This window comes from Puma concolor, chromosome B1 (assembly GCF_028749965.1).
Source record: "Puma concolor isolate L17-30 chromosome B1, mPumCon1.1.hap2, whole genome shotgun sequence".
In the NCBI taxonomy this organism is placed as follows: domain Eukaryota; kingdom Metazoa; phylum Chordata; class Mammalia; order Carnivora; family Felidae; genus Puma; species Puma concolor.
The window spans coordinates 87837611-87852514 of NC_141670.1; the positions used below are offsets into that span (position 1 = coordinate 87837611).

At 40.3% G+C, this 14904-nt stretch overlaps 1 pseudogene; it reads right to left on the reverse strand.

Annotated features, from left to right (window-relative positions):
* Nucleotides 1–229: 229 nt before the first annotated feature.
* LOC112858828 (small ribosomal subunit protein mS26-like) lies at nucleotides 230–1246 on the reverse strand (annotated as a pseudogene).
* Between the last annotated feature and the right edge of the window lie 13658 nt (nucleotides 1247–14904).

The window sequence follows — 14904 nt, forward strand, 5'->3', positions numbered from 1 at the left end:
GAAACCTCTAAGGTCTGGTGCTATGCTGAGTTGTACGTGTGTGCAGCACAGGATACTGCGTATGGGAGTTTCTGACCAAGTGATGGCCGCAGAGGCCACCATGTAAGGGCCCCACCGGGACAGGTTGAGCCTCCTTCTTCATAAGAAACTGGTTGATTTCAGATCAGGCCCAGCCCTCCCACCCGCATACACACATGGGCCCTGGGTGGGTACTGTCCTCACTGGGCACCTAAGAGCCCTTGTGCCGGGACCTGCCCACCAGCCCCTCTCTGGTGATGGCCTGGTTGTAGCTCTTCTGGGAGTCCAGCGCTTCTTCCACCCCCACCTCCAGGTTGTCTTGGGTGATGAAATGTTTTTGCCTCCTCCTGCAGCTGCAGCACTTCCTGCTCCTTGAGCTGCACGGGCTGCCTTCTGCTGCACCTGCCGCTGCTTCTGCTCAGGCCCCTCCTGCCGCAGCCTCGCCAATCGCTCAGCCCGAGCAGCAGCTGGTTCTCCGCCTGGTTCCAGGCCCTCAGGTCGCGGTGCTCAGCGGTATCCCGCAGCACCTTGCGCTCTGCCGGGACCGCGCCCGGGCCTCGTGCACCTTCTTCTGCATCTCGGAAGCGAAGCGAACTCCAGCCCGGGCGGAGACGCGCGCAGAGTCGGCGCCCTCTGGGCGCGCCCGCTTCGACACACCACCCACGGGGCCGACGGCAGCCTCTTCCCTGTCACACACACCTGAGGGCGCGCACCGTCTGGCGGGACTCAACGGGATCCACCACGGGCGGGTCGCCACGCACCCCCTTGCACTTGGCCGGCGGGTCCTGGCGGGTCTTGTGGCCGCGCATGGGCAGCAGTAGCGGGGCTCGGAGGCCCGCATAGGGGCCCCGCACCCAGGCCTCCAAGAAGCTTACGTTTTGTAACATGTCTGTGCTCCAGTCATGTCTTCCCGAAGATACACCCTAAGTGGAGATGTAGCAAGCACCTGATCTTTTCTTAAGCTTTTTTTTTTTTTTTTTTAATGTTTGTTCTTGAGAGAAGGGGAGAGACAGAGCATGAGCAGGGGAGGGGCAGAGCGAGAGAGCGACACAGAATCCGAAGCAGGCTCCAGGCTCTGAGCTGTCGGCACAGAGCCCGATGGGGGGCTTGAACCCAGCAGCTGCGAGATCATGACCTGAGCTGAAGTCAGATGCTTAACCGACGAAGCCACCCAGGCGCCCCAAGCACCTGATCTTTTCAACACCTGGAAGATGTGGGTACTAGCCATTGGGCGTTCTCTTTTCAAACGGTAAATTTATCCCAATTTTATCTATTTTGGGGATGGGACCGAGACACTTTCTTAACTGTAATTCTTAGCACATTGAGTATTTGCCTTTCTCTCTGAGAAGAAACTTCAGACTGTAAATTCTTGGTTTGCATGTTACTTCTTTCCCTACAACGTGGTATGCTTAGTTTCATGGCCACTATGATTTGGCGCAAAGGGTATAGGGATTTTTAAGCACTCATTCATTTGTCTACCCAACACACACTTTTACTGAGCATCCCTTACTGCAGGCAGTGCTAGGTGCTGGGTGCACAACAGTGAGTGAACAAGACAGACAACAGAGCCTTATGAAGTTTACATTCTAGTTCAGGGAAAAGACACAGATTAATAGGTCAGCGAAATCAATGGGACAATTACACAGTGTGGTCAATGCTATGAAGAAGGTAAGACCATGTGATAGAAAGTAACATTTGATTTGAGACTGAAGGATGACAATGAGCCCCCATGCGGGAAGAGCTGGGGCAGGGAACTGCCAGGGTAATGAATGGCCTTGGGGTGGGAAAATCAATGACTTTGAGGGACAGAAGGAGCCAGTGTGATGAGAGCCACATCACAACTGTCGAATAAAGAATTTCGATATTATTCTAAGCAATAGAAAGCCATTGGAGGCTAAGCAACAAAGAAACAATATCTGATTGATGTTCTTAAATATAAAACACATTTAAAAACATAGCATATAAAACACAAAACATCTGGCTGGGTGGAGAAGGTGTTGTAAGGGGATGTAGTATCAATGGAATCAGATTCTGTTGTTTCCCTAGTGGCTTCCTAGCTGAAGGCAGCACCTTTTATGCAAACAGCAGGAGCAGGAAACTCCACTTTCTTTCTTTTTCTCTTTTCTTTTCTTTTCTTTTCTTTTCTTTTCTTTTCTTTTCTTTTCTTTTCTTCTCTTTTCTTTTCTCTTCTCTTTTCTTTCTTTTCTTTCTCTCTTTCTTTCTTTCTTTTCTCTCTCTCTTTCTTTCTTTCTTTCTTTCTTTCTTTCTTTCTTTCTTTCTTTCTTTCTTTCTTTGTAAATTTACATCCAAATTAGTTAGCATATAGTGCAACAATGATTTCAGGAGTAGATTCCTTAATGCCCCTCACCCATTTAGCCCATCCCCCCTCCCACAACCCCTCCAGCAACCCTCTGTTTGTTCTCCATATTTAAGAGTCTCTTCTGTTTTGTCCCCCACACTGTTTTTATATTATGTTTGCTTCCCTTCCCTTATATTCATCTGTTTTGTATCTTAAAGTCTTCATATGAGTGAAGTCATATGATAATTGTCTTTCTCTAATTTTGCTTAGCATAATACCCTCTAGTTCCATTCACATAGTTGCAAACAGCAAGATTTCATTTTTTTTTTTTGATTGCTGAGTAATACTCCATTGTATATATATATACCACATCTTCTTTATCCATTCGTCATCGATGGACATTTGGGCTCTTTCCATACTTTGGCTATTATTGATAGTGCTGCTATAAACATGGGGGTGCATGTGTCCCTTCAAAACAGCACACCCGTATCCCTTGGATAAATGCCTAGTAGTGCAATTGATGGGTCGTAGGGTAGTTCTATTTTTAGTTTTTTGAGGAACCTCCATGCTGTTTTCCAGAATGGCTGCACCAGCTTGCATTCCCACCAACAATGCAAAAGAGATCCTCTTTCTCTGCATCCTCGCCAACATTTGTTGTTGCCTGAGTTGCTAATGTTAGCCATTCTGGCAGGTGTAAGGTGGTATCTCATTGTGGTTTTGATTTGTATTTCCCTGATGATGAGTGATGTTGAGCATTTTTTCATGTGTCAGTTGGCCATCTAGATGTCTTTTTGGGAGAAGTGTCTATTCATGTCTTTTGCCCATTTCTCCACTGGGTTATTTGTTTTTTGGGTGTTGAGTTTGATAAGTTCTTTATAGATTTTGGGTACTAACCCTTTATCTGATATGTCATTTGTAAATATCTTCTCCCATTCCGTTGGTTGCCTTTTAGTTTTGCTGATTGTTTCCTTCGCTGTGCAGAAGCTTTTTATTTTGATAAGGTTTCAGTAGTTCATTTCTGCTTTTGTTTCCCTTGCCTCTGCATACTTTGGCTATTGTTGATAGTGCTGCTATAAACATGGGGGTGCATGTGCCCCTTCGAAACAGCACACCTGTATTCCTTGGATAAATACCTAGTAGTGCAATTGCTGGGTTGTAGGGTAGTTCTATTTTCAGTTTTTTGAGGAACCTCCATACTGTTTTCCAGATTGGCTGCACCAGTTTGCGTTCCCACCAGCAGTGCAAAAGAGATCCTCTTTCTCTGCATCCTTGCCAACATCTGTTTTTGCCTGAGTTGTTCATGTTAGCCATTCTGACAGGTGTAAGGTGGTATCTCGTTGTGGTTTTGGTTTGTATTTCCCTGATGATGAGTGATGTTGAGCATTTTTTCATGTGTCAGTTGGCCATCTGGATGTCTTCTTTGAAGAAGTATCTATTTATGTCTTTTGCTCATATCTTCACTGGGTTATTTGTTTTTTGGGTGTTGAGTTTGATAAGTTCTTTATAGATTTTGGATACTAAGCCTTTGTCTGATATGTCATTTGCAAATATGTTATCCCATTCCGTTGGTTGCCTTCTAGTTTTGCTGATTGTTTCCCTTGCTGTGCAGAAGCTTTTTATTTTGATGAGGTCCCAGTAGTTCATTTTTGCTTTTGTTTCCCTTGCCTCTGGAAACGTGTTGAGTAAGAAGTTGCTGCGGCCAAGCTCAAAGAGGTTTTTGCCTGCTTTCTCCTCAAGGATTTTGGTGCTTCCTGTCTTAACATTTAGGTCTTTCATCCATTTAAGTTTATTTTTGTGTATGGGGTAAGAAAGTGGTCCAGGTTCATTTTTCTGCATGTCGCTGTCCAGCTTTCCCAGCACCACTTGCAGAAGAGACTGTGCTTATTCCATTGGATATTCTTTCCTGCTCTGTCAAAGATTAGTTGGCCATACGTATGTGGGTCCATTTCTGGGTTCTCTATTCTGTTCCATTGATCTGTTTTGTGCCAGTACCATACTGTCTTGATGATTACAGCTGTGTAATACAGCTTGAAGTCTGGAATTGTGATGCCTCCAGCTTTGGTTTTCTTTTTCAGGATTGCTTTGGCTATTCAGGGTCTTTTATGGTTCCATACAAATTTTAGGATTGTTTTTTTCTAGCTCTGTGAGGAATGCTAGTGTTATTTTGATAGGGATTGCTAGAAACTCTCCACTTTCAATTCCCCTCTTCATAACCACAGGAGTCTTTTCTTTCTGGATCCCAGCATTATGGAAAAGCCCCGTGTATGTGTGAGGAGAGCGGAGAGGTGATAGGAAGACTCGGGCTTCAGGGCTCCAAGGGCTGGGAGAGGTCTTACCTCCTTCTCCAGACTTTTCTAGACTTTGACCGTGGTTTACTGGGCTAATGGGAAGTGCCAGTTAATGGGTGATGACTTAATGATCCGGCCACAGGACCTGTGTCACAAGAACTGAGGAACTATCAGTTCATGGTATCAGTCCATGAAAATGACAGAGAATAGTGAAATATGAGCAAAATACCAGATGAAATTACCAAAAAAAAAAAAAAAAATCAGCAAGTAGCAGGAAGAAGACCTCTAAGTCTTCTGAACCAGAAAAGAACCATAAACGGAACTTAAAAAGCCTTGTCATCCCAAAAGTTTGATATAGAATAACTGTCTTCTCTGGAGTAAATTTGCAGCAGTATCAGCAGTCTTTAGGACGAGAATATAATTTATTTATGTTTCTCTAATGTGCCCTCGACTTCCTGTCCAATTTATTCATGACAAGACTTTCTATTTTATAAACCTCAAAATAAAGATAGATTTAATCTTTTAAGAAGCCCATGTTTCTTAGAGTATTGAAAAGAAAAGTGAGATATTAGACATGTTTTCTTTCCTCATTTTTTTTTCCTTTTGAGGAGAGTACATTGAGAACCAATCCTTTCATTATAAACTAATAAAGTAAAAATTCATATAAGTGTATATATAAATTCTTATATATGTGTATGTGTATATAAGCATCACTGTCTTTGTATCTGTGTCTGTATCTATCATCCCCAACTAGATTATATTTTAATTCTGATAAAATATACAGAATATAAAGTTACTTTAGCCGCTTTGAAGTATACATTTCAGTGGCATTAAATATATTTGTATTGTTATGCAACCTTACCACCATCTATCCCCAACTGGGTTATTATTATTATTTTTTTAATGAAGGAAATAAGAACAATTTTCAGTAAAATTATCATACTGCCATGGCATTTGGGACAGGTATTAAAGCTGGATCTTTTTTAAAAAATTTTTTATCACCACTCAACTTATTTTTTTAGTGCTTATTTATTTTTTAGACAGAGTGTGTGGGGGAGGGGCAGACAGAAAGGGGAATAGAGGATCCGAAGTGGGCTCTGTGCTGATAGCAGAGAGCCTGATTTGGGGATCGAACTCAGGAACCATGAGATTGTGACCTGAGCCAAAGTCAAATGCTTAACCTACTGACCCGCCCAGGTGCCCTGGGATCTTATTTTCCATATTCTTAAAATTAACCCTGCAGAGTGTCAGATAAAACCATTTATTTAAAACCTACGTTGTCTAGGTGGCTCCTAAAGAAATACAAATGACAAGACAAATAACCATGAACACATCAACCTCATCAGTAATTAAAGAAGCAAGGCAATAACTACTACCAAAACAAAACAAAAAAAAATCCTGATCCTTTTTCACATATCAGATTGGCAAAGAGGGGAAAAAAAGAATGATAATATCCTGTGTTTCCAACGTGATGGTGGAAAAATGCATTTTTGTTGGATGTGGTTTGACCCTATGTATCAGAATTTTAAATGAACACACCAGCCATCTTTCTCTTAGGGCATAATTCTAAGGAGTTAATCACACAGATGTGGTAAGATACATATGCACAAGGATGTTCACCACAGTGTTGTTTATAGAATTAAAACACTAGAAACACTTTAGTTTTTTGTCTAACTAAAGTATCAGATTGAGCTACGTAAATTATGATATATTTACACCACGAAAGGTCTTGTCATTATAAATGAACATACAGATCTTCATTGATGTAGAAAGATTTATATCACATATGGCTGAATGAAAGAGATGGTTACAGATGGGCATGCATAGTATGATTCAATTTTTATAAAAATGTGTATTTAAATATACATGTGTGTGCTTGTGTGTAGGTAGACAATGGATAGATATCTGAACAGTTCTTCACTACAGTGTTAACAGTCTTGATTGGTTAGATTTGCTTCCTATTTCTATTCTCTATTGTATGATATATTTTTTTTTTACTACAAGTATGTTTTTAGTTTTACTATAAGAAAAAAACTCTTCCACTTTGGAATAAAATTAAATACATCATCAAGTTTTAAAAAAATGGAATAAAAGGAGAGGAATAAGTACAACTCTACAAACACACATTTGATAACGTAGATGGAACGACCATTCCTTAAAAAACACAAACGATCACAGTTCATCCAATCTGAAATAGATAATTTGAATACCTCTATAACTATTAAGGAAGTTAAATTCATAATGTAAGTATTTCCAAGAAAGAAATCTACAAACCTGGATAATTTCACTGGAGAATTCTACCAAACATTTAAAACGAATGAACACTGGGCACCTGGATTTCAGTCAGTTGAGGGTGGAGCCTGCTTGAGATTCTCTCTGTCTGCCCCTCTCTCCACTCACAAGCTCTCTCTCTCTCTCTCTAAAAAAAAAAAAAAGAATAAAAATTTTATGCAATTTCTTTTTTTTTTTAAGTATTTAATTTTGAGAGAGAGCAAGAGAGAAAGAGCTAGAGAGAGAACACGCAAGAGTGCTTGCTCAAGTGGATGAAGGGTAGAGAGAGGGAGAGAGGGAACCACAAGCAGGCTCTGAGCTGTCAGCACAGAGCCCTACTTGGGGCTCAATCTCACAAATGGCGATGGTGAGATCAAGACCTGAGCTGAAATCAAGAGTTGGATGTTTAACTGACTGAGCTACCCAGGTGCCCCTCTTTTTTTTTTTTTTTAATTTTATGCATTTTCTTTAGAAGAAGAGGAAACACTTCATGATTCATTTTGTGAAGCTAGTATTATCTTATATCAGAACCAGATAAAGACAGTACAAAAAAGAAAAGTATAGACCCATATCCCTAACAAATATAAATGCAAAGCTCTTTTTTTTTTCCAAAATTTTATTTAAATTCACGTTGGTTAACATATAGTGTAATATTGGTTTCAGGAGTAGAATTTAGTGATTCATCACTTGTGTATAACATCCAGTGTTCATCATAACAAGTGCCCTCTTTAATACCCACTGCCCATTTAGCCTACCCCCCACCCACTTCCTTCCATCAACCCTCAGCTTGTTCTCTATCAATAAGAGTCTCATGGTTTGCTTCTCTTTCTCTTTTTTTCCCTTCCCCTGTGTTCATCTGTTTTGTTTCTTAAATTCCACATATGAGTGAAATAATATGGTATTTGTCTTTCTCTGACTGACTTATTTTGCTTAGCATAATACATTGTAGCTCCATCCATGTTGTTGCAAATGGCAAGATTTCATTCTTTTTGATGGCTAATATTCCATTGCATATATATATATATATATACATATATGCATATGTACATACATACCACATCTTCTTTATACATCCATCAGTCGATGAATGGGCTCTTTCCATAGTTTGGCTATTGTTGATAATGCTGCTATAACCATCGGGGTGCACGTGCTCCTTCAAATCTGTATTTTTTATCCTTTGGGTTAATATCTAGCACTGCAGCTGCTAGGTCATAGGATAGTTCTATTTTTAACTTTTTGAGGAACCTCCATACTGTTTTCCAGAGTGCCTGCAGCAGTTTGCATTCCCACCAATATTGTAAGAGGGTTCCCCTTTCTCCACACCTCACCAACACATGTTGTTTCCTGTGCTACTAATCTTAGCTATTCTGACAAGTATGAAGTGTTATCTCATCATGGTTTTTATTTGTATTTCCTCAATGATGAGTGATGTTGAGCATCTCTTCAGGTGTCTGTTATCCATCTGAATGTCCTCTTTGGAAAAACGTCTATTCATGTCTTCTGCCCGTTTCTTAACCGGATTATTTGTTTTTTTGGGTATTGAGCTTGATAAGTTCTTTATAAATTTTGGGTACTAACTCTTTATCCAATATGTCATTTGCAAATATCTTCTCTCATTCTATAGGCTGCCTTTTAGTCTTATTGATTGTTTCCTTCACTGTGCAGAGTATTTTTATCTTGATGAAGTCCCAATAGTTCATTTTTGCTTTTGTTTCCCTTGTCTCCAAAGATATGTCTAGTGAGAAGTTGCTATGGCAGAGGTCAAAGATATTGCGGCCTGTGTTCTCCTCTATGATTTTGATGGTTTCCTATCTTACATTTAGGTCTTTCATCCATTTTTAATTTATTTTTGTGTATGGTGTAAAAACGTGGTCAGGTTTCATTCCTCTATAGATGTAAAACTCTTTAACAAAATATTAGCAAATAGATTTCAGCAGTATATACAATATATACAAAGACTTATTTATTCTAGAGATGCAATGAGAATCATCTAGCGATGAAAATGAATCAAATATAATCTACCATGGTAACAAGCTAAAGAAAATCACATAATTACATTAATTGATGCAGAAAGAGCATTTCACAAAATTTAACACCCATTTATGATAAAAAGTCTCAGAAGAAATAGGAATAGGTGAGAACTTCCTCAAGTGGATAAAGAACATCTACAAAAAACTTACAGCTAACATTATACATAATGGTGAAAAAGTGCATGCATGCTTTACCTCTGTATTAGTTTGCTAGAACTGCCATAACAAAGTACCAGACTCAGTGGCTTAAATAACAGAAACTTATTTTCTCACAATTCTAGAAGCTATAGCAAAGTGTTAACAGGGGTGATTTCTTATGAGGCCTCTCTCCTCGGCTTGCAGATGTCCATCTTCTGTGGTGTCTTAACATAGTCTTCCCTCTATGAGTCTGTGTCCTAATCTCTTCTTAAAAATTTTTTTTTCCTAATGTTTATTTTTGAGAGAGAGACAGAGCACTAGCAAGGGTGAGGCAGAGAGAGAGGGAGACACAGAATCTGAAGCTAGCTCTAGGCTCTGAGCTGTAATCACAGAGCCCAACATGGGGCTTGAAGTCATGAACTGTGAGATCATGACCTGAGCTGAAGTCCTAACCGCTTAACCGACTGAGCCACCCAGGCACCTGTTGTCCTTAATCTCTCCTAATAAGGATATTAGTCATATTGGATTAGGGCCCACCCTAAGTATCTCACTTAATTTATTTACAAATTTAAAGACCCTGTCTCCACATAAAGTCACATTCTGAGGTTCTGAAGATTAGGAATTTAGTATAGGAATTGTGGTGGGGGGGACCACAATTTTGGCCCATAACACTCCCAAGTTTTGGGAACAAGGCAAATATACCTACTTTCACCACTTTTATTCAATTATAGTACTAGAAATTTCAGCCAGGACAATAAGAGAGGAGAAAGAAGTAAAATGCATACAGATGCAAAGTAAGAAATAAAATTGTCCCTATTTGCAAATAATATGATTTTCTCGGTCCTAAGAAATCTACAAAAAACCTCCTGGAACCAATAAATGAGTTTAAATATTTACACGATACAGTGTAAACACTCAAAAATCAATTGTATTTCTGTATGCGAGCAATGAACATGTAGACACTGAAATTAAAAATACTATGCCATTTACAGCTGCTTAGGAAAAAAAGTAATACTTAAGTGTAAATCTCATAAAACATGTACAGGATGTGTATGCTGAAAACGACACAAAGCTGATGAAAGAAGTCAAAACAAACCAAATAAATGGAGAGGCATATGTTCATGGATTAGAAAACTCAGCATAGCAAAGATGCTATGCAATTCTCCCCAAACTGACAGAAAAATCTAATGCAATTCCTATCAAAATCTCATTGAGACTTACTTTTTTCAATACAGATAAGGTTAGAATTTATGAGAAAAGGCAAAGAAATTGAAATAACTAAAGCAATTTTGGAAAAGAATACAGTGGGACAAATCAGTCTATCCAATTTCAAGACTTCTTATGTAGCGATATTAATCAAAACCGTACAGCACTGGTAGAAAGCAGACAATTGATTAAAGGAACAAAATGAAGAGCCCGGAATAAAACCCACAGGAAAATGCCAACTGATTTTTGACAAAGATGCAAAAGCAAGTCAATAGAGGAAAGGTAGCTTTTTCAACAAATGATAGTAGAGGAATTGGATATCCATGGACAGAAAAATGAACCTTGACCTGCCTTACACCTTACATAAAAATCAACTCAAAATAGATCACAGACTTAAATGTAAACTATACAATTATAACATTTTTAGAAAAAAATAGGAGAAAATCTTCAAGATCTATGGCTAGGTAAAGGGTTCTTAGACTTGACACTAAAAATGCCATCCTGGAGAAGTAAGGTTGATAAATTGGACTTCATCAAAATTAAGACTTTTGTTCTATGAAAGACTCTGTTAAGAGGATGAAAAGACGAGTCCAGAATGGGAGAAAATACTTGCAAACCATATATCCTGCAAAGGACTAGCACCTAGAATACATAAAGAACTCTCAAAATTCAATTGTAAAAAAGCAAACAATCCAGTTAGAATATGGGCAGAATATATGAAGAAACAGGGGCGCCTGGGTGGCTCAGTCGGTTGGGCAACCAACTTCATTCAGGTCATGATCTCATGGATCGTGGGTTCGAGCCCTGCATCGGGTTCTGTGCTGACACCTCAGAGCCTGGAGCCTGCTTCAGATTCTGTGTCTCCCTGTCTCTCTGCCCCTACCCCACTCATGTTCTATCTCTCTCTTTCAAGAGTAAATAAACATTAAAAAATTTTTTAAAATATATATGAAGAAACATTTCACCAAAGAAGATATATAGATGGCAAATAAGCACATGAAAATATTGTCAATGGCATTGGCTATTAGGGACATGCAAGTTAAAATCACAATGAAATATCATTACATGCCTATTAGCATGGCTAAAATGAGGCACCTGGGTATCTCAGTGGGTTAAGCGTCCAACATCGGCTCAGGTCATGATCTCGCAGTTTGTGGGTTTCAGCCCACATCAGGCTCTGTGCTGACAGCTCAGAGCCTGGAGCCTGCTTCGGATTCTATCGGATTCTCTCTTCAAGAGAATTCTTCGGATTCTTTCTTTTCTTTCAAAAATTAGCAAGTATTAAAAAGAAAAAAAAGAATGGCTAAAATAAAAACTAGTGGCAACACCCAATGTTGGCAAGGATGGGAAGAAGCTGGATCTCCCATACATTACTGGTGAGAATATAAAATATCACAGCCACTCATTCTGGAAAATCATATGGCAGTTTCTTGTAAAACTAAACATACAGCTGCCATACAAACCGGCAACAGTACTCCTGGGCATTTATTCCAGAGAAATGAAGACTTGTGTACAAAAATCTCTACATGCATGATTTTTTTTTTTTTTAATTTTTTTTTCAACGTTTATTTATTTTTGGGACAGAGAGAGACAGAGCATGAATGGGGGAGGGGCAGAGAGAGAGGGAGACACAGAATTGGAAACAGGCTCCAGGCTCTGAGCCATCAGCCCAGAGCCCGACGCGGGGCTCGAAATCCCAGACCGCGAGATCGTGACCTGGCTGAAGTCGGACGCTTAACCAACTGCGCCACCCAGGCGCCCCACTACATGCATGATTACAGCAGCTTTATTAGTAATAGTCCAAATCTGGAAACAAGCCAGATGTTCTCCAAAAGGTAAATGGTTAAACACACAGTGATACATTCACACCATGGAATACTGCTTAGCAACACAAACAGAAAACTATTGATTCACACAACAACCTGGATGAAATCTCTAGAGAACTAAATCCCTAAAGATTATATACTGTGTGATTCCATTTATGTAGCATTCTGTACTGCTGTCCTTATGGAAATATCAGATTAGTGGTTGCTAGGGGTTAAGGAGGGAGGGGGGTGGATGTGACTATAAAAGGCTACCATGAGGGACCCTTGTGGTGGTGCAGCTGTTCTGTATCTCGACGGCATCATTGTCGGTATCCTGGTTGTGGTATTGTCATTTAGTTTTGCAAGATGCTACCACTGGGGGAGCTGGGTAAAGGCCACACAAGGTCTCTGTGTATTATTTCCTACAACTGCATGTACAGTTATAATTACCTCAAAAAGAAAAGTTTAATTAAAAAAAAAAAAAGACAAAAATCTGCTTGTTCTGTTCTCTGGTTCCCCTTTCGTGGCATTTGCTTTGACCTATGAGGGAGGCCTTGTTCTTATTTTCTTCCCGTGCCCCGGGAACTGTGTCAGTTCATCAGAAAGTGTTTCTGATGACTCTTCCAAATATGTCAGCCTGTACGGGAGGAAGCACAAACATTTCCGTAACAGATTTCTGTGACTTCTGTGGTTAAAATTGACAACAGGGACATTAACGAATTACAACATGAATTCCCAAGGGAGAATCCATGTGGAAAAAAATTAGAGTTTAGAGCTCTCTGTTATGTTCCCTACAGCTTGAGAGGAAGCCAGTGGAGAAGAAGTCAGTAAACAACTCTAAGTGGATTTGCAGCATTTTGCAAACTTACTGTGGCTTCTTCTTCATCCTCTCCCTTGCTCCTGCCCCACTGGAGGATGCATTTGAATTTAGATGGATATCCGTAAAAAATCTATCTTTCCAGCTCACTTTTGGATTGCTTCTTTGTATTTGTTGCCTTTTTTCTTTTTCTATCAGTATTTGAATTTTTAATAATTTTTTTTTACCTTTATTTTTGAGAGAGAGAGATAGGGTGCAAGTGGGGGAGGGGCAGAGAGAGAAGGAGACACAGAATCTGAAGCAGGTTCCAGGCTCTGAGCTGTCAGCACAGAGCCTGACATGGGGCTCGAACCCAAAAGCTGTGAGATCATGACCTGAGCTGAAGTTGAATGCTTAACCACCTGAGCCACCCAGGCGCCCCCAGTATTTGAATTTTTAAAATTAAAGAATATATATGTACATATATGTATATATGTATTTTAATGTTTATTTATTTTTGAAGGGGGGGAGGGACAGAGAGCGATGGGGAGAGAGGATCTGAAGTGGGCTCTGTGCTGACATCAGAGAGTCCAATGTGGGGCTCGAACCCAAGAACCGTGAAATCATGACCTGAAGTTGGACGCTTCACCAACTGAGCCCCTGGGCGCCCTGTTTGTTTGTTTTAATAACCAAAAAGGAATTCATGTTTGTTGATTGCCAACATGTTGTGCTAAGCATTTTACGTTTGTTATTTAATTCTCTTGGCAGGGTAGTCACGATTTCTCCCATTTTTCTAGATGAAGAAATTCAAGCTCAGACAGGTTATGTGACTTCTCCAAAGGTCAGACGACCAGTAAATGTCAGAGGCAGCTTAATGACACAGGTCTACCCAGCTCCAGCGGGTAGAGTCGTAAGCGGTTTCTTTGATGAGGAAGAGTATCTATGGCCAAATGAAATTTTCTCTCCTGATTTGCTTATGGCATTTATACTGATGTGCTTTAAGTCATCGATTCTAGCACCAGAGCAAACCCAGGTGCAAACTCTGGTTTACAGAGAAGGAAACTGAGTGCTCAACATTGCACAGTGAGAGTCAATTAGAGCTCAGAGCAACTGTCTCTAGTCCAGTGCCCTTTTTAGGTCAGCATGTTGCTATAGAAAGAATACTGGGTTTATTTTCCATGCTCATAACCTCTTTATATAGAGGAAAGCCTGGCCTAGTGCTTAAGATCACAGACTCTGAAATCACCTGGCTCCACCTCCAGGATATGTGACTTGAAACAAGCTGTTAACTCCATAAGGCCTGTTTCCTCTTCTGTAAACTGGGATAATAACAGTACCAACCTCCTAGGACCGTGGTGACAACTAGATGAAATATTGCAAGGAAGTTCTTAGGATAGAGTTGGGCCCACAGCAAACATCGGGTAAACTTAAGCCAGTATAGTATTTAAGTAACGGGTTTGCGAGGGTGTCAGAAAGAGGGGCCAAGTACTCATGGTGATGGTTTATTTCTAAGGCACTGGAGCCAGGTAGACCTGTGTTGTTAAGCCGCCTCTGACATTTACTGGTCGTCTGACCTTTGGAGAAGTCACATAACCTGTCTGAGCTTGAATTTCTTCATCTAGAAAATGGGGGAAACAGTACCTACCTTGCGGAGAGAATTAAATAACGCACATAAAATGCTTAGCACAACATACTTGCACTCAATAAATAGGAGTTCGTTTTCCCTTTTTGCTTGTTGAGACAGTTATGTAGCTTTCGGTTTGAAATGCTGTCTTCTGAGGCACCTGGGTGGCTCAGTCGGTTAAACATCCAACTTCGGCTCGGCTCATGATCTCATGGTTGGTGAGTTCGAGCTCCGTGTGGGGCTCTGCTCTGACCATGGAGCCTGCTTTGGATTCTGTGTCTCCCTCTCTCTACCCCTCACCCGCTCACACTCTGTCTCTCTCTCAAAAAGACAAACATTAAAAAAAAAAAATGAAATGCTGTCCTCTGGCTGCCAGGTGGCTTCAGGGTTCAGTCACTATGAATGTGGTCATGGTTTAATCTGGAACAA